The sequence below is a fragment of the Vespula pensylvanica genome, chromosome 6 (assembly GCF_014466175.1).
Source record: "Vespula pensylvanica isolate Volc-1 chromosome 6, ASM1446617v1, whole genome shotgun sequence".
NCBI classification, from domain to species: Eukaryota; Metazoa; Arthropoda; class Insecta; order Hymenoptera; family Vespidae; genus Vespula; species Vespula pensylvanica.
Window position 1 is genome coordinate 6,497,525 of NC_057690.1, and position 26,191 is coordinate 6,523,715.

Sequence of the window (26,191 nt, forward strand, 5' to 3'; positions counted from 1 at the left end):
GATATAACTTTCGCAATTTAATTTCTTTTAGCACGTAAATAATATATCGCAAAAGAAAATATTAATTTCATAATTAATAATAATATTTAATAATTTTTATATTTAATAATATTAATCCCTTATTATTTAAAATAATATTGTCGATCCAAACGTTATATTATATCTGTATATAAACAATGTTTAATTAATATTTCATCTATTACGACACGAAGTAGAACAATTACTTTAACAACGTAGTTTTAATCGTGTAAGAGTAATTCACTTTGCATAATCCCTTTTTCTGAAAGTATACATTGGAAAGTCCGGGATTCATTAAATAAAACATCGGCACGGAATTGTTTCTTCAAAAGTTTTTAACTCCTTTTCTAATGTTCTCTGGTGTTTAAATGCGTCGAGTATTTCATTCCCCTTAACAATAAGCTGAAATTACCCAAGCGCTATTGGCGCCTTTCGACGTTTCCTTCGTCGTTTGGAGGGGGTAAGTCGGAATGGTGAGTCAAGGGGGCGGAGGGTGGGGACGACCGACCTGGGGAGCCACATTTTCAAGCGAGGGTAAGACGAGGAGTAGCGATGCTGGCGGTGGTCCTAGTGGTGGTGATAGTGGTGGTGGTAGTACTGCTGTTGCTGATGGTGGTGGTGGTAGTGGTGGAGGTCTAACGTTTGTAAGGGGAATACGTGGGGCTTTGAAAGGAAAGGCGGGGTAACATGATGGCCGCGGCTACCGCCAAAGTAGGGGAAGTAAGACATTTATCCATAAACAAAACTACCAGCATACTGCGATAAATTCTACTTAAGCCTTTTAAGAACTCGTGATGTATGTACACTTCTATAATTCTTGATACTTCTTCACTATTTTATGTCTTGACTTTTAGATCAATATCAGATCGATTATTTTATATTTGAAAGATTTGTTCTTTCAGCAAAAGTACTTAGATACTCCAAGATGCATTGCTTTATTTTTCGATTATTGATAAAGTTTAAAGAAACACTTGGAATAAATTTAGCTTCGTTATTCGTATCATTAAATAATGGTTCGTTAATCTGTTTAAAATTCTTCTATTAATTGTTTGGTAAAGGTAGTAAAGCTCATTTGAAATGTCCTCTAGAATGCTGTCGTCCGTTCCAGATGTGAGTAACCCTGCGGTCAACCCTACACACACTTCTGCATTAACTCACGGGTCTGTTCTGTTAATTAATCTCATTAATTTAATATCTTTGTGAGTCTGAATATCATGAGCGCGGAGTTATTTTTATTGGAATAATATCAATTAAATGTGACATTATAGAGTGATATTTATCGATGGTTTGATTTGCCCATTATCTTAATTTATTCCTAATATTTTTTATCCAGCTTAATTAAACTTTTATCGCCCATTGCTTTGCTTTCTCTTCTATACGATTTAACGATCGAAATTTACGGATAACAGGGTTGAGATAGTTAATTCTCGATTGGAACGAATAGCTCGAACGGAATCGCTCTCGTTCTTCATTACGCGATAGTGGCAAAGAAATAGAAGGACGGACAGCCTCGACTGGCGAGCTCCGGAAAGGGTTAAAGGCGTTCAGGTACTCAACGTTGGAATTTCGAAGCGGCAGGAGGATCAATGCAGAGAAGTAACGCGCTCTACTTGGTGTATTCGGACTAGAAAATAGCGTTCGCATTCGGTGTTGACTACGGGCGTTCTAACCCTTCGACAACTCGAACGAGAATGCCCTTGGTTGGATGTACATAGCTTTACAGGAAGTCACTCTCTGCCTTCGTTGAATGACCAGCACATAGGTAAGCTACACGTCGCTTGCTTCTATCGGTGGGAATCCCTACGAATGAGTTTTCTCGTGTTTGTACATGTTCACGTAGCTATCTCTACGCGAGTGAGCGAACGAACGAACGAACGAACGAACGAGCGAACGAATGGATGAACAGACGGACGGATGGACGGACTAGCGGACAGAGAGGGTGGTGGTGGTGGTGGTGGTGTTACTAGTAGTGGTAGCTGCCTGGACAGAGAAATGAGAATAGTGTCGGTCTACGAGCTGAGTGGAGTTGGTGAGCAAATTGCTCAAAGTAATTAATCGCTTTTGCCGGGTTGGCTAGCCACGTTGCCGGCTGAAGCTCATCCAAGGGGTGGCACCAGGTACCCTACGAAAAGCCATCGAAGGACTTGCCCAAAATGGCCGACTTAACGAGTTCGCTGATCTAGGAATTTCGACTTTTTCCATCGATCGGCGATGAGAATCTTCTTGTGCTTGATTACCCTTCGATCCGCCCTCTTCGTTCGAACGTGAAATCGTTTGACTCTGATAGCGATAGAGGAAAGATATTTTAGTAGCACAGTTTTGAGGATGGAGTCAGATATGAAAAATCCATCTAATTTCAGCTCATTAGTAATTCATCTTATTATACCTATAAGAGAAAAATAAAGTCCTCTTATTTCTTAAAGCCTTCTATATTGAGAAATTATAATAAAACTTTACAAAAAAATTTTCCAGATATGTTGAATTATATACACTGTAATTATCATTCTCAAAGGCTTAAATATCTCGTCAATGCACGTGGAGAAGTACCATTCCAGAATAACCTCTGCGTCGCGATATTCTCGGCTGGAAATACTAGAGTATTCCGAGACAAGTACGGCATAGAGTAGGGAGTCCTCGTTTTCGTGAAAGAGTCCTTCGATATCGTGCGTATACGTCGCGTTGCAGATCCGTAGGAAAAAGAGAAGAAAGAGGGAAAGAGAGTAGGATATCTAGAGAGAAAGAGAGAGCGCAAGCGCTTTGCCGTAGAGTTCTGGAAGGGTGAAAAGAGAGAGAGAGAAAATATAAGGCAAGGATAGGTTGGCTATTTGAGACGAATGTGAGGAACAAAGATAATGGGAGAGAGAGAGAGAGAGAGAGAGAGAGAGAGAGAGAGAGAGAGAGAGAGAGAGAGAAAGAGAGAGGGAAGGAGAGAAGTGACACAGAGCTGGAGAAGGACGAAAGTACTTCATGAAAGAAGGAGGGGAAAAGTGGAGTACGGAAAAGGTGGAAAAGTGCCAGGAAAACTCCCCACCCACGTCGAAAATCTCGAACGTTTGCGACCCTACCGTCAGGAGTCGTTGCCGCGAGCTTTTACGCGGCTAACGCGTCGAAGAATAAGAAGACGAAGAAGAAGGGATTTGAAGAAGACGACTTTACACCTCTGGAAGGCGACTACTTTACCACCACTACTAGCAACACCACTACCACTAGCATTACCAGTTTCATTTCCACCACTACTACTCTTGCTTTCTCGAGAGAGAGAGAACTGGGAAGGGTGGTGAGGGGTTTTCCATCCGCGGAGCTGGGCGCGACTAACCTCTATCGATCGTAAGAAGACTTCCACACCTACGATCCTCACACTTCTACCAAGCCAAGCCATTTCTACCGGGTGAATTGTGAGCAAATAAATAACGAAATGCTAATGATCAGTATCAATGAATATGCGACACTTATATATTTTGGCGATTTGAGGGAAATGATAATAAATCGAGTGTTTCCTTAAGTTATCCTAAGTTTTAATAGCTCCTTCAGGAATACATATCCAGCAATATTTATGAGATGTTAATAAGACTTCCAACCAATTGGGACCAAGGGATGAATTCGATTGGGATTACTTATGTTTTCATTGGATTTTTTTCAATACCCTTCCAATACTTTCAAAAACAAATTATTGTACTTTGTAATTCAGTTTTTCATGATCCTATATTATATCTATTTTTCCGAACTTTTACTATGGTACTTTTTACGTCTTATATCTTTTTTTTTGGTAGCAAATTAAAGGTGGACACCCGTTGGATCCGACCGAGTTGTTCGTGGGTTTTGTAGTCCGGTAGATTCGTAAGAAGCGAAGCTTCGCCGTAGTGTTCAGCGACATAAGAACGTCGGTGGTCGGTAGAGTAGGGATGAGGAGGTTTTGTAGTGAGGGGTAAGAGGGGAAAGTAAGTTGTATTGATCCTAGGCTGCAGGGGTGGAAAACCAAGCAGGGTTAGTACGTGTTCTTAATCGTCAAGTGACCGTCCACCCTCTCCACTCCTCTACCACCTCCAATCTCCTCCTCTACCTTCTACAGCTTCTCCAGCTTCTCCAGCTTCTCCTTCTTCTCCTCTTTCTGTATCTCCACCTTCCACCTCCAACCTCGGACACATTCGACCGGTTAAAGGGGCTTCTCTTCTCGCCCTTGAGAATCGTCCACCCCCTCGTTTTGCCTTTGCCTTGGCGACGACGCTCGAACAAGGTATTGTCTCGGGATTAGGTAAGGGCTCCGTTCTCTCTTCTTCGCCATTCTAGATATACTCCTGTTTTTGTAGCTAGCCGCATTGTCTCCTCTTTACGATGGTACGTTGGGGACAAGCAGGAAGATCTTACGTTAATGTATTCGTTCTTTGATAACGAACCATGACTCGGCGCTATGTTATAATTATTCGTAGAGATAAATACGTTCCTCTTTAAGATCTTTTTATCTCTTAATTCATTTATCATTACTAACTTTATCTTTAATAAAATTTTATTTATTTAATTTGGAAAAAGATATCGTTGCTTCGATTGATAGGTTAGATAATAATTTGATAAAGTAAAAAAAATATAAGAATAAAAGTCAGAACATCTACGCAACAACGTTGACATAACCATGACCAGTATGTAACTTGATCCTATGAGAAAAGTGCTCGCCAATTTGAGAGACTGACGTGTGTCGGCTAGCATATTACGCCGTTTAAAATTCAAAATGGTGAAAGACATCCGGAGAGATGTCAGCATTAATTGGATTCTGTTGAAACTCGTACGTTATTGTCTGTAACGGTCAGAAATGTAGAACAGTGACGGCGTACGAGTAGGGGGTGAAAACGTAATTAACGAGGTTACCTAGCAATTTTTAATCCATGGTGTTAGACATTCAACATTAGAAAGAAGAATCGTTTTAGACTGTTTTTAAAGGAAACAGCTCACTTTCGTGGTATAATAACTATTCTTTCTTTTAAATATATTCTTCGTTTCACATTTCCATTACTTCTCTTTGCACAGTTCGCGAATGATCAACTTTATCAAGTGGACTTTCGTGTCATGTTTAAGACTAGTTCGAAAGTTCGCCGAGTGTCCAGAGATGCTGGACCAGTTTTCTAGGAGAAACCTCTCGCACGACCCTTGGCTTGGACGAAAAGCGGTTCCCCTTCTCGCTCTAAGAGGCAAGTTACTCTCCTCTTTTGGAATCCGGAACTCTGCGGTCCAGAGATTCCAGTAGAGGAAGATGTCCCGTGGGAATCGTCTTGGATGCTACTGTGATGTACTACTTCTTTCTGACATTTCTTTTTCTTTTTTCATCACAGAAAGAACTTGGAAAATCCTTTTTCATAGAAATTTCACGAACTGATTGTATTCACTAGTAAAAGCATTTAGGATTTCGAGGCGAAAGCTTGCATAGTTTCTATGAATCGTTGTTTCAATCAGCAGCAACAATAATAATGGTTTAGAATTTGCTCTTTCCCTCTCTTCCTTTCTCTCTCACTCTAGCTCTTTCAAATCGCAAGCAGCAATCGAGGGTGTTTTCATGGTACGTTTTCGAATCGTACCGGTAACGCGTCACAATCGCGAACTCGTAGCGTTGACGCTCAAATTTCTCTCCCGTGTGTTCGTGTTCCACGCTAATATTCCGACGGTGGCTCATTGGGCAGCGCACGCTGCACTTTGCCCGCAAACAAACCCCGAAACAACAATTGATTCCGGCAAACACGTCGCGCCGAGTGGACCAGCAGCGTGTAAAACATCGAACAACTGGCTTTTCTTGCTTCCTGTTGAACATGGAGGGGTCCGTACTGCCGAAGAAATTTACGGGATTGTATCCGTGCAAGAGTCTTTTTGCGATACTTCCTTCCTGCCACCCAATCTATTTACTTACTAGACACTCTTCGATAGCGACAAGGGTGTAATTTCATTTGATCCTTTCATTTATCGTTAATATCGATAACTTTTTTTCTATGCTTATTGCTTATTTTGACTTTTTTTTTTTTAAAATAGATATAGATATTATCATCTTTATATAAGTAATCTTTGTACTTATATTTACATCTCCTTTTCCCTTGGTTCATTCATTCGAAGTTGAAAATGTTTTTACGATAATAAACGTACCTAGTCGTGGATAAGTAAAGTGCGAGCTTTTGTTGGGTAATTCGAGTACAATTTGCCTTTTACGAAGCCATAACTGTAAAAGCGTCACACTCGTTGGGTGAATTGCGATCGTCCAATTGGTCGTTTATTCTAACCTTCATATTCGTCGTTTGATTTGAGCTAGGCGCTCGGAAGTTCCATTTCAATAAATAACTCCGACTCGCTTGAACTTTATTTTACAATTGAAACAATTTCTTCGGTCTTATAACGATGCCTTGTTTATGAATGCCATGGTTATGATAATTTAATGCGAAATACGCGTATGCGATGATTCAGCATGAGGAATACGATAACGAAAACAATTTGCCTCTGCATGCAATAATTAATACGTTGTCCGAGCTTCTGGTTGTCATAGTTATTCCCTAAATCGAATCACGTACGTATTTTGATGTGTACTCGTACAACAAAATTCAACGCAACGAGTTTCACGGACTTTGATCAAATTTTGGACAACTTCGAAAGAAAAGAACGTAATCGATTAGCATATAGATATAGTAATCAATAACTTTACTACACGTTTATCATATATTAAAAATAATAGTGAAATAAATGTAGTACGAAGTATAAAATCTCGTTAATTTTTCGACAAATCGATTTCAACATCTTTTAATTCCTTCATTTCCAACTAGAATCACGCGTAACGTCTCTCAGATATGAAGATCTCGTTTTGCAGGTTACAGTCCAGCCAATCTTAATCGCGCGACGGAAATACGCTGTGAGATGTATAATGCTCGGTAGGAAATGACGTCATCACTCAGTGCAGTGTTAGAGGAAGATAGAGAGAGAGAGAGAGAGAGAGAGGGAGAGAGAGTGAGAGAGTAAAGAGACAGAGAGGGTCGAAGTGGGAACACGATAGGGTAGTGAAGAGGAGCGAGAGGGTTGAAGAGGGTGAGAGAACAGGCTGGTGGGAAGAGGAAGAAGGGAGGAACGGAGAGGGACACAGATTTTAGCGAAATACCGGCAGGTAGGATCGGTTGAGTTATGCTCGTATTTCCCGTCAACACATCCGATGATGTCTACGGTAATGTAACCGAAATGTATGAACGTTCCGTACTGCAAGATTTGCCTGTGTAAACGACCACTATTATAAACGTGCTTTAATGTATGTGTGAGGAAACTGATCATGGTACGCTGTATCGGTTCTTCGTATTGCAAAGCGTACGTATGCTTTTCAAAAGTCATAGATCGTGCTACGATAGAAGTCAATGTGGTGATTAGAGGTTGATTCGTAGCATGAATGAACCTGTTTCTCTATTTGTAAGTCTGAAGGTAATGCAGTGGTCTCGTTATACGTAGAATATAAGAATATATGTATTAGCACATTGATACCAGGTACATCCGATTAGATCTCAATGAAAAACTCGTGCTTTTCAAAAAAATTTTTTCTTAAAATTCTAGGTCGATTCAGTAATTTCTTATGGCTCTTTTCACTTTCTACGGATTAACTTTACTCCAGTACGTACTCGAACGTACAGACGTGAAAAAGAAAAGAGAATAAGAGAGTGAACGTGTGAGTGAGCATCGAGAGAAAAAGAGAGAGCGATGAACGCAGACTAGCGAGGTTCGATTCTCTTTCAACCCCACCACCAACGACAGCTAGCACCGGTGGTGGTCTTTCTCTCGCGAGTTAGCCGCATGCGCCGTAAAAAAGTACGGCCGCAGCGGCAGCGTTTCACTCTTCGAGCTTCGTCTACCCGTTGGCCGATAAAAAAGCTCTCCGCCGCGAGCTTTCGTCGGGACATCCTCGTCGCGTACAAATCTACCTTTCTACGGCGTTCTTTCTTTCGTCGCGTCGCGAGCATTCTTTTGTGATAAGAACCATGGGAGGTTCTCCTCGCTGGGAAGACAAAGAAGAAAGCTAAAAAACAGATTGATTTCAGAAGAGAAAGAAAGAAAGAAAGAGAGAGAGAGAGAGAGAGAGAGAGAGAGAGAGACAGAGAGATAGAGAGAAAGAAGATTCAACGTCGTCGTACAATGTCTTCCATGCAAGTCGTCGTCGTTGTCGTCGTCCATGGTGCTCGGCCTCCGACGTCGACGATAAGGGTTGCTTCTCCGTGGAAACCCTGGGGGTGAGAATACGAAGCAGACCACGCCTCTTGTCTAAGGTTACTCCCACCATTGCTAGATCTCTGCTCTTCTCCGCCAACGCTCCAGGAACCTAAGATTTTTCCACCCCTGCATCTCTCAACCCTCTCTTCCTCTCTTCTTCTCTCTCTCTCTCTCTCTCACTCCTTCTCTCTCATCCCTCTCTTTCTCTCTTGCTCACTCTTCGCGTCTCACCCTTCTCGCCAACGGCGACGACCACCGCTCCGTTGCCGACTTCCCTCCCACTCGGCACCTCAGTCCGGGCGTCTACCACCCCCCTTCTTCTATTGATCCGGCTCTAAGGGGTTGTTTCTTGTGCTCCCGGAGCTTCTGCATCGCCGTAATCCCCTCTTCTTCCTCCTCCACATACCTCCGGCGCTCGCGTCGATTTTCAACCGAGACACCTTCGCTTCGTTTCTTTTTTTTCTATTTTCTTTTTTCTCTTTCCTTTTTTCTCTTTCTTTCCTTTTTTTTTTCGTTTTCTTTTTTTCTCTCGGCCTTGGCTTTCCTTGTTTTTTCTCCTTCTTTTTGTTTCATTCCTTCGAGAGAGAAAGTCCATTCCGATAAAATCGATCGTATCCTTTCGTTTTATTGTCGACGTTCGTCTTATTTTTTCTGCGTCGTGTAAAGTGTATCGAATGAATGTCGATAATTATCGAGATAATATGAAATGATTTTACATACGATATTTATTACATTCGTATTTCAATAATTATAACAAATCGATAAATAAACATAATCTCAACCGAGATCACTGATGTTATGCGATGATTACGAAACTAATTAATCTTTCTTCGAATAGAATTTCATTAATGCATAAGAAGTTTTTCTAATATTTTGATTATATTTAACAAGTTCATCGAAGTTGTAGGGCTACTTTTTGGAGAAGGATTCAGAGCGTAGGTAGTTGCACGAGTCAAAAGTGAGATCGTGGCAAAGTTTTCGCGTTTTGGCTTATCCGTGGAGCGTTACCAGCAAGCGCTTACCTATGTGCCATGTAATATACAGTTGAGGTTCTACGTGTAGCGAAGTAAAGGGGTGGAGGGAACTACGGAAGGGTGGTGGGTGAATGGGAGGAAGGGTGGCTTTAGCCGGGGGCTGTTAAACACGGTGGGTCTTATCGGTAAAACTGTTCGGTACAGGCTACCACGTTCAGCCATTGGCCGCGCGAGTATCTCTGACCTTATACTCCTTGTCCGGTGGATATGCATGCTGGTACATTACGCCACATTAATGTCGCCGCTCTAAAATGGCTTATAGAAAGAGAAGGTTATAGGTTAGGAACGGCGCTAAGCGAAAGATTGTACCTCGCGGTTGACGAGGCTCGATCGAGAATATTCGTGCGTTTATAAACGCACGAATATTTGATCTAAACGACCGAACAAATACAATCAACTTTTCAATTAAATTTCAATATTTTATACTCATCCGTTATCTAAGAAATTTCAAAAGGAGTCAATCAGTTTTCCTATTCAGAAAAAAAATTTTTTATTGAATACGTCAGAATGAATTTATTGTATGTATATCCGATATATCAATTGAGATGAAAAGTATGTTTAATTTAAAGATTATGATTAAGGAAAGTTGGCGTCTTACGTAATTTATATCGTTTCTTAAAGATTTTATATTCAGAATCTCGTAATTCTTAATCATTTATTAATACTTGTAAATATATTTTCTTCTATTTTATCGAGATATACATAATACAGTAGATGCAGAGGGTATCGATAGATACATAGGTAGGATCACTTATAAGCCTGAAGTACATATGTGCAGGTGGCAGCCTTTCTGGGCATTAGACGGTCGGGCTAAGGTCTTAGAGGTCTCCTGGCAACCAAGCCTATCAAACTATCTTACGGTCTAACCCTTACCAACCCCTTATACCCTAAAAACCTTCCTCAACCCCCTGGAATCTCACTTCGAGCCCTTAACGACCGACCCCACGGGAGACACTGCGAAATTGAGAAAATTATCCTGCCTCGCGTTATACATAGACGATGACTGCACGATTCTCACACTGTCGTAAGAGAGTAAGTAAACGTATGTACGTGCATATACATAGAAAGGCTTCTACGTATGAGTGTTCGCGATGCAAGTTGGAACATTGAACGGGAGGGTGAAACTAAATGGCCGACGGGTCGGCTGCCATCTTAGTTGCGAATTAAGGAAAGGGTGCCGGACCCTCGTTGGAAACTAACTCTTGCACGAAAAGGGGATGGCCGCGTTGTGCTGCATCGTACTTCCCCTTGCGGCTTAGCCTGCATTGACGCCATTATGTGCGTTACGCTACCTTCCTGTTTAGAGCCCTTTTTGGAAGGCGAACATTGCAACTGAAAAGCGATGCAAATTCAAACGCGTTGGTTTGGAATACGAGAGAAAGTACAAGGATATTGTTAGATCGTAATTTATCATTACTTTAAATAAAATCAATTCTTTTTTTATCTTTTCTCACTTTTGTAACGCGTTATAAATTTTGCGAATATTAAGACGAGATCTTTAACAAATTCGTGGTTTGAAACGTTTCGAGAGCACGCGTTGCCGCATATTATTTTTAGCGCGGAACCATGTTTCCGCAGCAAATTGTAATATAATTTGGACTTGAGTTAAATGGCACGTGGAAATGATTCCACTCCATTACTCTAGAATACCACGAACTTGGTACAAACTAGATTTCTCACTCCGTATGGTAAACGGCTGGACTTGTATTAAGATGTAAGTTCACCATTCGGGAACGAGCGAAGCTAAATTGATATTTAACCTGTCCTTCAACCGAACCTAAGAGAGGTAAGAGCAAGGGAAGAAATCATAAAATAAAGTCGGTTGAATTTAACAAAATATATGATCGAGATGTCAGAGAAACAAATAAAGGTATAAGATCTTAAATTTGCTGAAGTTACGAGCTTTTCGAAATGATCGTGGTTGTTTTCTCGAATACAATGAACGTGATTATTAACTTATCGTGTCTCTCTTGCGTTAACTCCTATCTGCATGTAAGTTTCATCTAGGTGAATGACAAAGACAGAGACATAGAGAAAGGACACAAGTGTGCGGATCGTAGAGGAACACCAACGACCAAAGGGGTCGGCCTGTCGTCATTCTAGCACGGTTACAGCGGCCGCGAAGGCTGACAGAAGTTGTAAACTTTATGGTAAACCGTGGCGGCGACTGCCGGCCACGGCCGGTAAATGGCGAAGGTGCCGGTGCAGCCGTGTGCTTAATCCAATCCAGAGTTTGTTCTTTCGGCGATCGACGTAATCACTGGCCACACGTAGTTTCTAACCTGCTAGTACGACCGACCTAACGCTTCGTTCTAAGGTACGAGAAGCCACCACCGTTGCCGAGTATGTACCTCGTTTACAAGTGTTTACCGATTGAGACCTTTTCAGGATTATCGATGTTCCCTAATTGACTCTACGGTTTGGCAAAGTATGAAAAAACTATTCTTTTTTATTTTTACTCGTTTACAAATCTTGGTGTTTAGCTGTTTCGTGAAAAAGTTAATCCCTTTTTTGATGACACTTTTCCATAAACGATTTTGTTTCCGTGATCTTTCGTATATCTAGAGTTTCATTAAAAAAAAAAAAAAACAATTAAAAAAGTTTTATCTTTATAACGATATTCATATAATTAATACGATATTTTGCATGAGTTCGAATTTATAGGTTGACGGAACATACTATATGAATTTCAACGTACTATAATTTCAAGCGAATCCATTGCAGAAATATCGCAGTATTAGATTTCCGTACTTTTAGTCAAACGAAATTGCGATCTATCGCTCTTCGAATGCACACATAGACAGGTAAATGGATGTAACGAGGGGATGGACCAAAATCTATAGCTCGTCACTATATTTTCGATCAATAATATACCGCAGCAATATTTATAAACGCTCGTATTGCAAACCTTTCTAAATATTCAATTACCTATCATTTCGATGAAATTAATCAGAAAGCAAAGAAACAATCTGATTATCTCTATTTAATTTGTGCAGATTATCGGAATGTAATTAAAAAGTCCGATAATCCTGGATTCAACAGGTTACATGGATAATTAGTGTGTTGATCGGTTAATCCTAAAAGCTATAAAGAACGATTGTTGCCAATGAAATTAAGATCTTCCTTTTTTTTAAGAAAGAATACACATGAATTAGTAGAAACAATTTCTTGAAAAAAGTATTGTCTTATTGTCTACTTCAGTTTCTCCCTTTTGTGTGCACGCATCCATAGGGAATTCATTTAGGTATAGTGAGAAGCTACCTCTATTCGGGGGTGTTTCGGCTGGGACGCGATTAATTATGGGGTTCCTTTTAGGGCTGCCGAGCTGGAGGCTTTGAGCCCAGTCGGGGGTGGTACGTAGGGTGGGAAGTATAAGATACGTTCACGGCCAACGTAGACACCCGGCTTAGCTTCCTCGAGTATTAGATCAATAATTCTAACCTCGGATTGCTCAGACACGAATGTCGAAAGGGATCCTCGATGTAACGCAATATTAGTTCTCGTCCGACGATACTCGTACGAGACGAGATCGGTTTACCACGAAAGTATGGTATTTCGAAGTAAGATCGAATGATTTGTTTTCATATGAAAACGTAAAATGAAAAGTAATTTTACCGAAATTCGACGAAGACGTCCATCGATAGGATTGTACGTAATTAATGTATGTAATTATTAAACTACTTAAAGAAGAACGTTGATTCAATCGCGTTCTAAGTGCGTTTTATCACTCGCGTTTTAAATGAAATAAGAGATTACTCACTGTAGTTTCGTGCAGGACATCAACTTCTTCGATTTGGTCGTCCAACGAAGTTGCGTTTGACGTTAAACAACAATTAAAAAATTTGTCAATGTGTGAAAAATGTCTTTACGAGCAGAAGGGATGCTGCGTGGACTGCAGCATCCCTCAAACTGACCAACAAACCGAGATTTCCGTCTCTTGAAATACACCGAACCAGTTTCCGGTTCTGATAGTTTCTCTCGCCAATAAAATGGATTTTTCATTTTAGACTTCAAAATGATCCCCACTACTTTGTCGTTTCTTTCTTTTCCGAAGAATGCTGCTTGACTATTGGTCCATGGATTGGTCCAGGGATCGTGAGAACTCGACTGGTAACGGAACTTCATTCTTAGGTCCAGCAAGACAGGTTTCTTCAATTGGAAATCGAGAACGTAGGAAAGAGTTACCCTTCGGAATCTTTTCAATCGTGTCGTTTTTCACATAAATATTTAAGAAACAATTATTCTCAAGTGCTCATCTGGAAATCTTTACTGATGGATGTAGGGCTCGTTTCTGTGATGATACTATATCGAGAAAAAAAGTATTTAAGAACTCGTTTAAATTTGCATATAAGTAGTACGAATAATCTATTTTAAGTTTATAATAGAAAACTGACGGTTAACAGATATTTTAATATTATTTGATTACTTTTATTAAATATATAAAATTTTATTTCTTTAAAAAACTAAAAATTTTTTTAAATATAAAATTTTATTATTACCTACATTGTAAATAGGGAGCTTATTGTCAAATAATTTGAATAGACATTTGAAGAATTTCCGACACAAGAAATGTTTATGTATAATTATTAATTTAAAATTTTGAAAATGTGATAATGAGATATGAGTTAAATACTCATCATATTTTTTGACGTAGGAAATACGGAATTATGTAAATGTCATTCATGGATTTGCGTCGTAGATGTATCGGTGGTCCTGAATGACCAGTTTCATCCCCTCGCTTCTACTTCTCATCGGATGCGCGTCATCCATTCGCATCTCGTGAGATGACCAATGGTCAGTACCGTGAGAAAACTCTGGACCAAGGTTGCTCTCGATAAAACAGGTTTTTCAAGAAATTCACTGTATCTACAAAAATCATAATGCGAGCTGTACGAGCTACTTAAGCCAAAGATTTAGGGTGCATAAAATAGTGTGAGAAAGCGTTTTCATACCATGCTAAATTTTTATTCAAGATACCTTGTAAAGTATCTTATAACTTTTATGTATATATATATATGTACGTGTATATATGCATATATATATATATATATATATATATATATATACACATATAGTATCAAATATTAAAATATTTTATTATAAATAAAACGCGTAGAAACTATCTTTACGCGATATGACGAAAATATTGATCATTATTTCGTAATTTTTAACAAAAAAGAAGGTTTGTCATAATACCTTCAAACATGAAGCTATCACCTCCTTCTTTGTGCGTGTCATAATCCTTGTCGGATTACGTGGATGTATCGTTCATAAAATCACATAATACCGTGATGGTGCTTAAACGTGTAAGGGTTGAAACGTGGATTTAGGGTAGATGCCAGAGCGGCAATGTCCGTATCATTAATCGAGCTTCGAATAACTTGGCACAAAATGTACTTTGCCCTCAATGGAATTTTACGTAAGCCGAGCGATCCTATAAAGACATTCAACGCGTTGCCGTTGAACGTTTCGCTTCTCTGAATGAATTTATGTAATCACTTCGCTTTCGTTGCCTCTGCTTAGAAACTCGTTCGGCCTTGATATTTACTTTTGACATATTCATTCAATAAACGATCCTTTGAGGTATATTCGTGGAATGATGGATCATAGGCCGATTCATGATGAAATAAAAATCAAAGCATGTTATTTTCTTCGTTCAGGAAATTTATACAACTTTCAATCAGATGAATTTTTTTTCAAAGATAACAATGAATAAAAAAGGAATTATATCTTGAAAGTTCTTTTCCTACGTTGAATTTATACATCGGAAGATGCATAATGAAGTCATTGTATCGTTTTTGTACAATCTTTAGAATATTGGAACTTCAATATTTCCCATTCGCTTATCCACAAGTTTCGCGTTAAACGTTTCGATTCATGGTTGGTAAGAGGAGCTTAGCCGCGACATCCGCGGCTCCGCAATTTCAGCTAGTATCCTACGTGAATTTTGATTCTGGATTGTAGTGGTGAGCACGGTAGCAGCCATATTCGTGTGGGTTGGACGACGGGAATCGAGTCCATTAATTTTCCGTGGGCTTCGCGTGAGGAGGAAGGGGGTGTGGGCTCGGTCGAAGAGAAGTACCACATTTCTGTTCGTACGGGGTGGGTTGAGGGAGGTAGAAGGCTAGATGGTTGGGGTAGAAGCTGACTTGAAGACGTCGATATTCACGACGCCGACGCCGACGCCGAAGTCTCGTCTCTTGTTCGACGTTCTCTCGCTTTTGTCTTCTATTTCGTTCTATGTACGTGTCTATGTATAGTTTCCGAGAGAGGAAATTGCGAAGAAACGAAAGCTGGATAATATTGACAAAGATGTTTGATGCAACATACAATATCTTCCTGGTATTGTAACTATTATTTCCTTAGATATTTGTAACATATTTAGCTTGTTCATAGGAATAAGTATGATGAAAAAAATACACAGAAACTCGTGCAATTGTCAAGTCATATTGACAGAACTTCGAACTATTTGTTACGATTTAAAATCATTCTATATCATCTCCTGGGTCTAGTCCGCACATCGATTAACGGACTAATCCAACGGTTCTAACTCGACGAACTTGAGGATCGTAATCGAAAACGGAAACTGAATCGGAATGTCAATCGTACATATAGATCGAACCTGGTAGTTAACGATCGTTTGATTGGAGAATGAAAAACGATGATGAGATTGGAGTTTCGAAGGTGCATAAACACAGCTGGTTCATACATTTCCGAGGAGAACAAAAACAATATAAACTTTTGGAAGGGACGGACAAACTCGGTGCAGTAGCATCCCAGCGAAGATACACAAAACGTCTCCGAGGGTGCAGTTGGTGTTCGACTCTATGGAGAGATAGAGGTAAAGAGAGAAACAGAGACAGAGTAGTACGTTGTGGTGGTGGTAGTAGTAGGAGAGGTAGGAGCGATGCCTGGCACAAGTTTACAATTTAATACCGGTGCGAGAATACACGAAGGAGGAGCACGGCGTTGTTGGTGGCAGTTGGTCGTAGCGAGAGGTGGCAGTGTTGAGGTGGGTGGAAGGAAAGAGAGAGGTGCTTCGGGAGCTGATGGGGATGGTTGGGTGGAGGCCGTAGTGTTTGGAGGTTAGACCGCAGTTACAATATCGCTTGATTAGAAATGTACATAGCGTATATGCGCGCAGGCCGCATATCCAGATGGTGGGTGGTTGGGTTGGGTCGATGCCTGGGCAACTCCATAGTTTAATGCACGGACCGTGGAACTTGCAATAAGGAAGGGTGAACGGAGAGAGAGAGAGAGAGAGAAAGCGAGAGAGAGAGAGAGAGAGAGAGAGAGAGAGAGAGAGAGAGAGGGTGCAGGGAACGGAAGGTTACCGGGGTCGAAGTGACGCTAGGGGTTTTGTGTAGGTGTCCATACGTATCGACACATACGCTGGCAACAAACTCGCGACCAGCTCTGCGTCATAACGCGATCGCACTACTTGCACCAGCTTTCTCGTTTGTTGCTTCTCCAGAGAGAATGCAGTGTCTCCTCATATCCTCTACTAGCACTCTTTCTCTTTCTCTCTTTCTCTTTTACTTTTGTTTCCTCTGATAGTCTAGTGATGCCGTTCTTACTCGTATTTGACATATCTATATCTTTGTTTTCTAACAATACTAGGATAGTCTTATCTTCTTTGGCGAAAAGATCACTTTATTCGTAGCATTGCAGATAATGATGCAAAAGACAATGAACGATGAAAATCGAATAAAGATAATGGTACATAAGATTTTCCTTACGGCGTGGTTTATCTTACATTAGTAGATTTTTCAATAGCAGAAAAGTTTAATTGCATATTAGTTTTTACTAAGTTTATACATTTTGTAGAAAATTCTTATTATCGAATATAGCTAGTTGTAATTAGTTGACATTTTACTATTTGGAAATCAGTTTTGAGATTCGTCGATATAATGTTAAACAGAATGTTCAATAAACTGTTGGTTAATTATCAGATCAAATATTAATTAGGAACGTAATTTATGAAAGATACGTGAGTGAAGTTTAAAGGAATGAATTTGATTTTAAATGAATTATAATTTCTTGCAATACATTTCTTATCGGCGATCTTCGCCTTATTTAATAGGATCAGAAAACAAAGAGATATTCGGGAGAGGACGTTATAAATATTATCAGAAATATTTATTTCGTTTTTCTCATGAATGGCTATCATCGTCAAATTTATTACATCTCAATCAGAGTATTGACACAAAGTGAATGCATCAAACAATTTTCGGTGGACGGAATCGAGTCCAACGTTTTCCTCGTCATGTTCTTCGAGAATACTATACGATATTGCAGTGGCGTTCGGCGTTTCCTCTCAAGCGCGAGCTCTCCAAACTTTGACCGAATCGAGAGAAGGTGGGTCGGATGGTAGTAGAAGAGGAAGTGAGAGGAGGGTGACCAGAGGGTTGGTTAGGATGAGGTAGAGAAGGAAGCAGCGGTAAGGGAGAGAAAGAGAGCGTAATTGAGAAAGCAGAACAGCGGTTACCTAAAGAGAAGTGGAGGAGGATGAGGAGGAGGAGGAGAGGCAATGGCTGAATATTCCTCGAGGACGAGCTGCGGAAGTAGCGACAGTCGTTTCTCGAAAGCCCAGTCTAGAGACCAAGGCATATCACTAATATGCTGCCATCTTGATACTATATACGTGTTTCTGCTTTCTATACTGCTATTTCGAAACTGAATGCTACGTATCCTTATTCTCATCATATTGTCGTGAGTTCTTTGAAGATGTCAAAGATGCTAAAATCTTTAACGTTAGATATTTCAGAGTTACCGACGTCGAGGAAAGGAGTTGGAAAGGGATGGAAAAATTAAACAGTTCTATCTCTTCGTTCTATTTAAAATAATTTTCTTCGACTTATCCACTTCGTGAGAAACACAGAAGTGGGATTTCAAGTATTAAAATAATAATAGCATGGCAGAATGCGGATAATAGCGGTCTCGATGTAGGTGTCTTCGGGTATGGCCGTAAGACAAACGACGTCGTTCCTAGAGAGATAGCGAAAACACCGACAGAAGCGTTCCTAGCAGTTAATTAGCTGAATAATGCAGCGTTAATCTAGTCAAAATTGCATGCATTTGGACCACGCACGTAGTTTCGTTCTGGGAAACTCACGAGCTCGGACGTTCGCACGCCAAAGTATACGCGCTCGTTCGTTTGCGCGAGCGCACATACAGATATACATCAGAATATGTATACAGGTAGCAATACGATTACACGGTGAACGGAGATACACAAAATTGTTAGATTTACTTCGGCCGGCTCACCAACGAGTTCCTTCGTTTTGTTGAATATTGCATGAAAATCCTTGGTAAGTCTCTACAGTTTGCGATTGTTTACTGGATATTTACGTTTAACCAAAGTTATTCATTTCTAATTTAGCGTATATAAGTAGATGAGTATTGTTGCTGCAGTGCTAGATTGTTATCTTAATAGATAAATGTATACGTATGTATTTTATAATTTTCAACTTAAATATTTATATTTTTATTTATTTCTGTAAGATAAGAAAGATTGAAGTCTTTAGTTTTCTTCATACGTGTATTGGTACGTGAACATACAACCTCCTTCGCTGTAAACCTCCTTCCCCATCCACCATAGCATACAGCTCTTTTCCTCTACCAGTCCGCAAATTCACGACAGAAGCAGTCTCTCGCTCTCTGTGCCTCCATGTAATCGAAAGTAATTATATTAATTGCATTGCACATCCCTAGAGCTGTTACGCGGAGTATTGGCTCGTCGCCTCGTCGGTTAATTCATACACATATACACGTTTAGAATGCTTTTGTGTATCTGTGTGTCTGGGTCTATGCGTGTAGATTCGCGTTACCGCGGCTTAGAACCTAAGTGTCAGAGGGACCTAAGTGCGCAATTAAACGTTAACGATTTCGCGTCTGCTAGAGACATCTGCGGTCTTCGACAAGGCGACTCGCGCTTCGCCTGAGTTTAATCGCTATTTCGCGATGAATTTTCTAGTATCGTATTATTTCCACGAGTCTAAATCTTTTATTTGTTTTCATTTATTCTTCTTAATTTTTCTTGAATTCGTTTAAGAGTAACGTTTGAGTTCTATCATCATCAGATCATCGGATAAAAACGACATTCTTAAAATAATGATTACGATATTGATTCAGGTTGTTGTGATAATAAATGCGGAAGAAATCAATAAATGGGTATAAGATTAATTATAAAGTTCAATCGATAGTCGGAGAATTTCGTCATATGTGTTTGAGGAATGATAAAGGATCAAAATTAGTAATATCTCTCTCTCTCTCTCTCTCTCTCTCTCTCTCTCTCTCTCTCTCTCTCTATCTTTCTCTTTACCTTTAGATACGTTTGCATTTCCCGGAATTACAATATAATTCGAGTAGCGTAAGAAGATTCTAATAGCTTGAAGATAAAGTGTATGGGTTGGGTCAATACGTCCGATAGATACGAGTTCCGTCAAAGGTTTCAATGCTAATCCACCACACGGGCGACGCCCGTCATTTCCTTATAATTACTCCATTTCCTTTTGCAACTATGGTTCGCGTCAATGGGCTGCTAACAGTGGAGAGTAGGAACGAGAAAAGGGCAGATATTCGAACGTTACGTAGATACGCACACACGATCGTTGAAGCCAATGGATGACACGCGGTCGCTGCTCCCAAGATATCGAGGAAATGAATGGAATTGGCTGCCGAGCAAAATCGCACCGTGATAATTACCTATTAACTGCACTGTGCCTGCCATCGACTGCTACCACAAAGAATCTCGTTCTAAGTGCATCATTTTCTGGTAATCAGCCAAAATTCTTGAATCGAAAGCACATATATAGATTAAAACTATAAAGTGTTTCTAATCTCATTTTGTATCTCTGCAAGCGTATCTTTGAGATCATTAGAAGAATTCTTTAAGTCGACTTCAGAGAGATTATGTACGATTCTTGTCTTAAGGGTAAGGATTCAGTACGAAAGCTCGGTCAAAGGCCTTGAGTATCGATATCGTGTAACTGGGTCGCCGTGTACTCTCGAGCTTTTAATCTTGAACGCGGACTGCCTCAAAGAGATTCCGCAACAGCAATGTTGCTGAGCAAAGCTTCGAGAGAACTCTGGACTGGCAACGGAAATAGTAACGTAGTAAGGTTAACGCTTCGGTACTGGCTGTACTCTCTCTTTATCTCTCTCTCTCTCTCTCTCTCTCTCTCTCTCTCTCTCTCTTTCATTCTTGGAGATAGAGAGACGTCTCTCTAAAGACTGGCAAAGCCGCGATCCCTGGCGCGGACCGGCCGAAATGCCTGGGGGTTGATTGATTAGAGGGTACGACGTAGGAGAGAGAGACTACTCGTAGAGAGACCGGCCAGAGTTGCAGGGTGTGGGTTTAGTTCGGCAGGGCCCTTGGGTTATTTGGGGGCGGTGTGGAGACGGAGAGTCGGGCGTTCGAAGCGAACGTAGACGGTGAACGGTGCTATAGTGGGGTTGTCCAGGAAGGAAGAGGAGGTGGCGAGCTGGAGACTAACCGGGGGAAGGAAGAGTGGAAGGATGAGGAAGAAGAGAGGAGGAGGAGATGGGAAGGAGAAGGAGGACCGGAGGCGGTAGTTCGAGGTGCTACAGTTTATAATAGTTGCCGCCGCCCTCGGGCCAACCGACCCTACCCGCAACTTCCACAGAGTTGCTTAAACCTAGCCTCCTCTTCTAACCGGGATGATCAAGTCTCGTCCTAACGCGATCCAAAAGAATTCCGTCTTTCTATCTTCACTTTCCTACAGATTGATATTTCTTCTTTACCGATAGAGCAACCGTCTCAGGATCTACAGCCTTCCTGATCTTTCCAGGTCGAATGATCGACCGACTGAGAAAATCAGGCAAGCGGAATATTTCCCTCGAGGCAATAGCATATCCGCGGCCACAAGTGTGTGTGCGAGAACGAGCGCGCACGCCTGTGTCGTAGATTAGTTTGTAGTTCCTCGAGAAAAGAAAAAGGGCGAGTTATTAGTTGCGGCTAAGGGTCAGAGGAACTGAGAAGGAAAGATGACGAGGTCAGGTGTACCGTAACCATGTCGACGATTTAGCCCGCTTATCTCCAACGTTCCGACAACTTCCGCTTCTACTTTGATCAAGGAAAACGAACTTGATAATTGAGTTTGCGTTTGGTGATTACTTCCTTTCCGACCTTCGGCTCCATTCTATTTTTTTTCTTTTTTCTTATCCAAAGATTATTCTACACGAATATGATCACCATTTTTCTTTTTTCAGTATTCTTTATTTCATTGTATAAGCTTTTTTCCATCTGATCATCGATACCATTGTTAATTAAATTTCAATAACAATAGAATTTTAATACTAAATAGCCCATGTTAGAGGTGCAATGGTTACTTAGAATTTAATACGTACGCGTAATCCATTGACTATAACATTGCCAATGTGTAACGCTTAAACTGTACACACAGACATTTATACATGCGCGCATGCATACAGAGTCGCCCGGTACTATCGAAATTGGTCTCTGTGTTTCCGAATCAAATTCGAAGAAAGGAGCGATTTATATGTCTACGTGCGTACGTGCACACCTACGAGCATGCTTCACGGTTTCTCGGTCCTGTGACAGTGGTCTCCGTTATAATTCTCCGTTATCTATGGAAATTCTAAACCGTACTAAACAACAATATATATCCCAAAACTATGTAATTCTCTGTACTACGATTGCATGGTATGCAATATGCCTTGGTGAAGGATTCTGACCGATGGAGGGTCTATCTTTGTTTTATGTTACTTTATCTTATCGCCAAAAAACTTTGTTTAATCTGTTTCTTTTTATCAACATTTTAAGTTGCAGTTAAAAATTCAAAAGAAAGTATTTCTAGAATATTTCTCCTATTATCAAATATATGTGCCTTTATCATTGAACGATTAAAACATATACATAGATAAGTCTGTATTCAAACGATCTATTTTCTCAATATCGAATCATATTAATAACTAATAATAAAGATGTATGTTTCAATATATTATCGACAAAAAAATATGATAACCATCGAGCAAGTTTCCAGAAGAATGTAGAGAAAAAGGTACAGACTCCATGATCTCGAAGCAGGACATGGAAGTGGACTCCAGACTCAAGTCCCATGGCAATGTCCTTGAGAGCTGACCGTGCCTTAGGACAGCACGTAATCACACCAGTCCGCTATTACTTCCTATAACGCTATCTACGCCAGGAAACGCCATTGCTCGGTCGTTCCTACGTAGGTACGTGGTTCAGGGAAGCCGAGGATGATGAGATCTGCAGGCTTGCATCCTGATGAGACTATTAGGATGGCTTGATAAGTCCATAATATTCTGGTCGATGCTGGGCAGCGCCGTCGACTCCACCCGGTGTCCTCGCCAAACCGCTCACCCTCTTCCATCTCGAATCTCTGCAAGTCCCGACTTCCTTTACTATACTCGTCTCTCACTCTCTCTCTCTTTCTCTCTCTCTCTCTCTCTCTCTCTCTTTCTCTCTCTCTCTCTCTGTTCCCCAATCCCTTCACCCATACTCTATATCTTTCTCTTTCTCACACTATGGTACTTTACTATGTACTTGAATCTATATATGTATACATTTACGCTGGTCAGATTGACGGCGAGATAGCTGACGCTTCCATCGACTTTGTCAACCTCGAACACCTATCATTTCTCAAGATAGAGGATGTATCGAGATTTTGCTGGAATATAGATTTCCCATCGAACAGATATATATCTTTTATTGCTCCTTTCTCGAATCAATCAGATTTGTTTTTATTGCTAGCGTTTTTCCGTGAAAAATGTTTTTGTAATACGTTTATCGGACGAGGTCTTGTAGTTCTTTGAATCAAGTGTTTGAAGTTCTAACGAGTTTTTGTATCGTCGAATACGTTTATCACTGTTCCGTTTTCGTCTGCTCTCTCGAAGCAACTGAGAATTAACTTTGAGCATTACAAATGTTGAGGCGTACCGCGGTGAGAAGCTAACACCTTGTTAGCCTGACAAATTCGGTCCATCTCTACTCTCACTCCAAATACTACCTATCTTGATCTTTGAATCGTCACTCGTCGAACAAGTTTCATTTAGATTTAGATAATTCTTTGTATTCATAGTTTTTGTGTAATTATTATTCCACATAATTTTTGAAACTTTATAATTGTTACGTAATATTTCTGAAATATGTAGGAATATATTAAAAATTTCCATTCTTTTTTTCCTACCATATTAAATAGTTAAGAATCGTCGAGAAATTCCAAAGTTTTCGTCGCTGACAAATATTGGCAACTTCTTGCGCGAATTCCATGGCTGCTCTTCGCCTCGAACGATAGTTCGAAATTGGCGCGAATGGAATCTCGAGCAGTTTCGAATCGGCGAATTGGTGAAGGGTGTCGGTTGTCGAAGGATGACGGCTCTTGCTCGCTTAATCGTGTCGCATTCTAATCCGTCATACCCTTTCGCCCTTGCACGACTTCACCCTTGAATCTTCTCTCTTTCTCTTCCCTCCTCTTCACCTATCCATTTCATTGCCTGTCTATTTACTCACCCCATTTACCGACGTTCCATTTTTTACCTCTCTTCTTTTCTTTTTTAATCTGTTTATTTAATTATAGTGATCACGCTGTCATATTGGCTGATTCCAAAGGTAGTAAATTTTATTCTTTTTTCTTACTTCTCATTCTTAATGACGAGGGAAAGAGGGAAAGGCGATGGGGAGGAAGAAAGAGAGAGAGAGAGAACATCAGAAAGTGATATTGAGGATTTGAAGGAGTTCGTTCAAAGTCAAACGATTTCGATAATACTTGCTTTATTTCGAGTCAAGCAAGGGAAGGAAATCGGTGGAAGGATGGACGATGAAGGAGGAAGAGAAAAGCTCTGTACGGACGATCGTTTGGGGGTGAATAGGAGTGGTGATAGGACTGGCAGCGTTCAGGCGGAAGGGTAATAGAATTGCATACCCGAGGAGTACCAATATCCGGAGCGGCCTTGTCGGCGGCGTTTAATTGCATTAGTATTTCATTGCGAGACTAGCTGTCGAGAGACTTTTCGATTGAGCTAATGTCAGCGATATCGTTCGATTTTATATTATGACAGGGAATGGAAATCAGTTTGCAAATGAAGACGTTTTTTTAAAGGATATACTTTATAGAATCGCATTTTGTTTTATACGTAAGATAATTATTTATATAATTGTTTTCAATATGTTACAGGGAATAACGTACCAAAAGGAAAGTTCCGTAAACGAAGATTTATCGAAATAACATCTTAATGTAAGGATAAAATATTTACAGTATCATTCGTTTAAAATGTCAACGTCATATTTATTTTCTCATACCCGTTAAGTTCCCTATCCACTATAACTTAATAAAGATATATTATTCATGCAATGCAAAATGCCTCGTTCAAACTCATTCTATTCGACTGACCTGACACTTTGCAGAGCATCGAAAGAGATTCAAGGGTGAGTACGAAATATTCGTTGGCAGGGTTACTAGCCGGAGAAAATGATGTGAAAGCTTATGAAATGGCGGTCTAGTCCGGTGAGATACTGTAGTATGGTGTGTTTCCACCTTGCACTGAGAGATAATATGCCGGGATAGTAATAGTTAGAGCTTTATCTTTGTTGGACCATAAAACTAACCCCTTCTACGCTTGACGACGAGTCCACGTCGCATTTCGTCCTATAGTCACTTCTAAAACTTCTACAAAACTTTAATTCTCTTTATGCTACGTATATACATTTTTCCTAATCGTCGATATCATTGTGGTTTTATATTTTAATCATCTTTTTGCTATCTGGTAGAAATGATAAAAGTGAAGATTAAGTGTTAATTTGTCAAAGAAGTTGTACATTCGGTACATTAGTAAGACTTTAGAAACATTTCTTAAGTCAACATCTTTAAGAATCCAAGGTAAAAACTACGAAAGCTATCTTACTCGATTTCTTCAAGATGATAAGTAAGAAAATTTGGAAGATAAGACGAAACGAAGATACTAGCTAGGTTGTTATTTCGATGACGTGTGTAGTAGGTGATCGTAAATTGTAAAATCTATCAAGAGCAACGCGGTCGACATAACTCAGGGGGTTGCTATCCCGGGTGGTATGAAGCATGGCGGCCAGACTCGGCATAAATACCCCGCTTGCAGAATAGTACCGGAGCAGAGAGCAAGCCCAGACCCGTTGTGGCGTGGCAACATCATCTATCTCGAATAATTTATTATCGCGCGACTACCGCGTCCTCGAAATCCGGACAAGAACGCGACTATAGGAACTGCAGACAGGAAACAAGTATCCTGCCGACGAATCTGGACGTTCTCGACTTTGGACTCGATTGCGAGTCATCGAGATCGATAAGGATATCCTTTCTTGACTCTTTGTGGGATCACACTGGTATTTTGTGGTTTTTAGAATCATGCAGTTCTATTAATTAATTCATTCATTCATTCAATTTATATATATATAACATAATTGATTAATATATTTTATTTCTAAACAAATTTTAAAAATTGATGACACTATAATATAGATACAAGGAACATTTAAAAAGTTAGCGGTTTCTTTTTTTATGTATAAATTTCATTCTTAAAGTATAACATATATCTTAAAGTGAAAAGTAAAAAAAAGGAGTAATTTTTTAAAGGACCCTAGTACATTTTTACATAATCGAAACTCTTTAGAAATGCGTTTATTTATTTATTTATTACTTTGTCATATTTCTTACAGTATCAATGAATATGATAAGATTGTAAGATCGATAAGCTTTTTCGAGCTTGCAAATGCGCGACCGTGCGAATCGAAATCCTGTGACGTAAATGCACGTTGACGTTAGAGGCCGTGCAACAGGCTGTTAATAGGTCTAAACCAATCGTGAACGAGTACGATTTTTAGTGACCTCGTACACATTTCGGTCGACGTTGTTAAACTATTTTTAGTTGTGAACTTGATTGCTAATATT

General features: G+C 40.1%; 2 long non-coding RNA genes across 2 annotated transcripts; both read left to right on the forward strand.

The window, feature by feature from the left end:
* The first annotated feature begins 616 nt into the window (after positions 1-616).
* LOC122629899 lies at positions 617-3,466 on the forward strand. The gene is made up of 4 exons (XR_006327371.1): positions 617-814; positions 1,107-1,178; positions 1,428-1,780; positions 1,859-3,466. It is a non-coding gene; the product is annotated as an uncharacterized LOC122629899 (long non-coding RNA).
* Positions 3,467-4,425: 959 nt separating this feature from the next.
* Positions 4,426-24,629, forward strand: LOC122629898. Its single transcript, XR_006327370.1, has 2 exons — positions 4,426-8,246; positions 24,446-24,629. It is a non-coding gene; the product is annotated as an uncharacterized LOC122629898 (long non-coding RNA).
* The last annotated feature ends 1,562 nt before the right edge of the window (positions 24,630-26,191 follow it).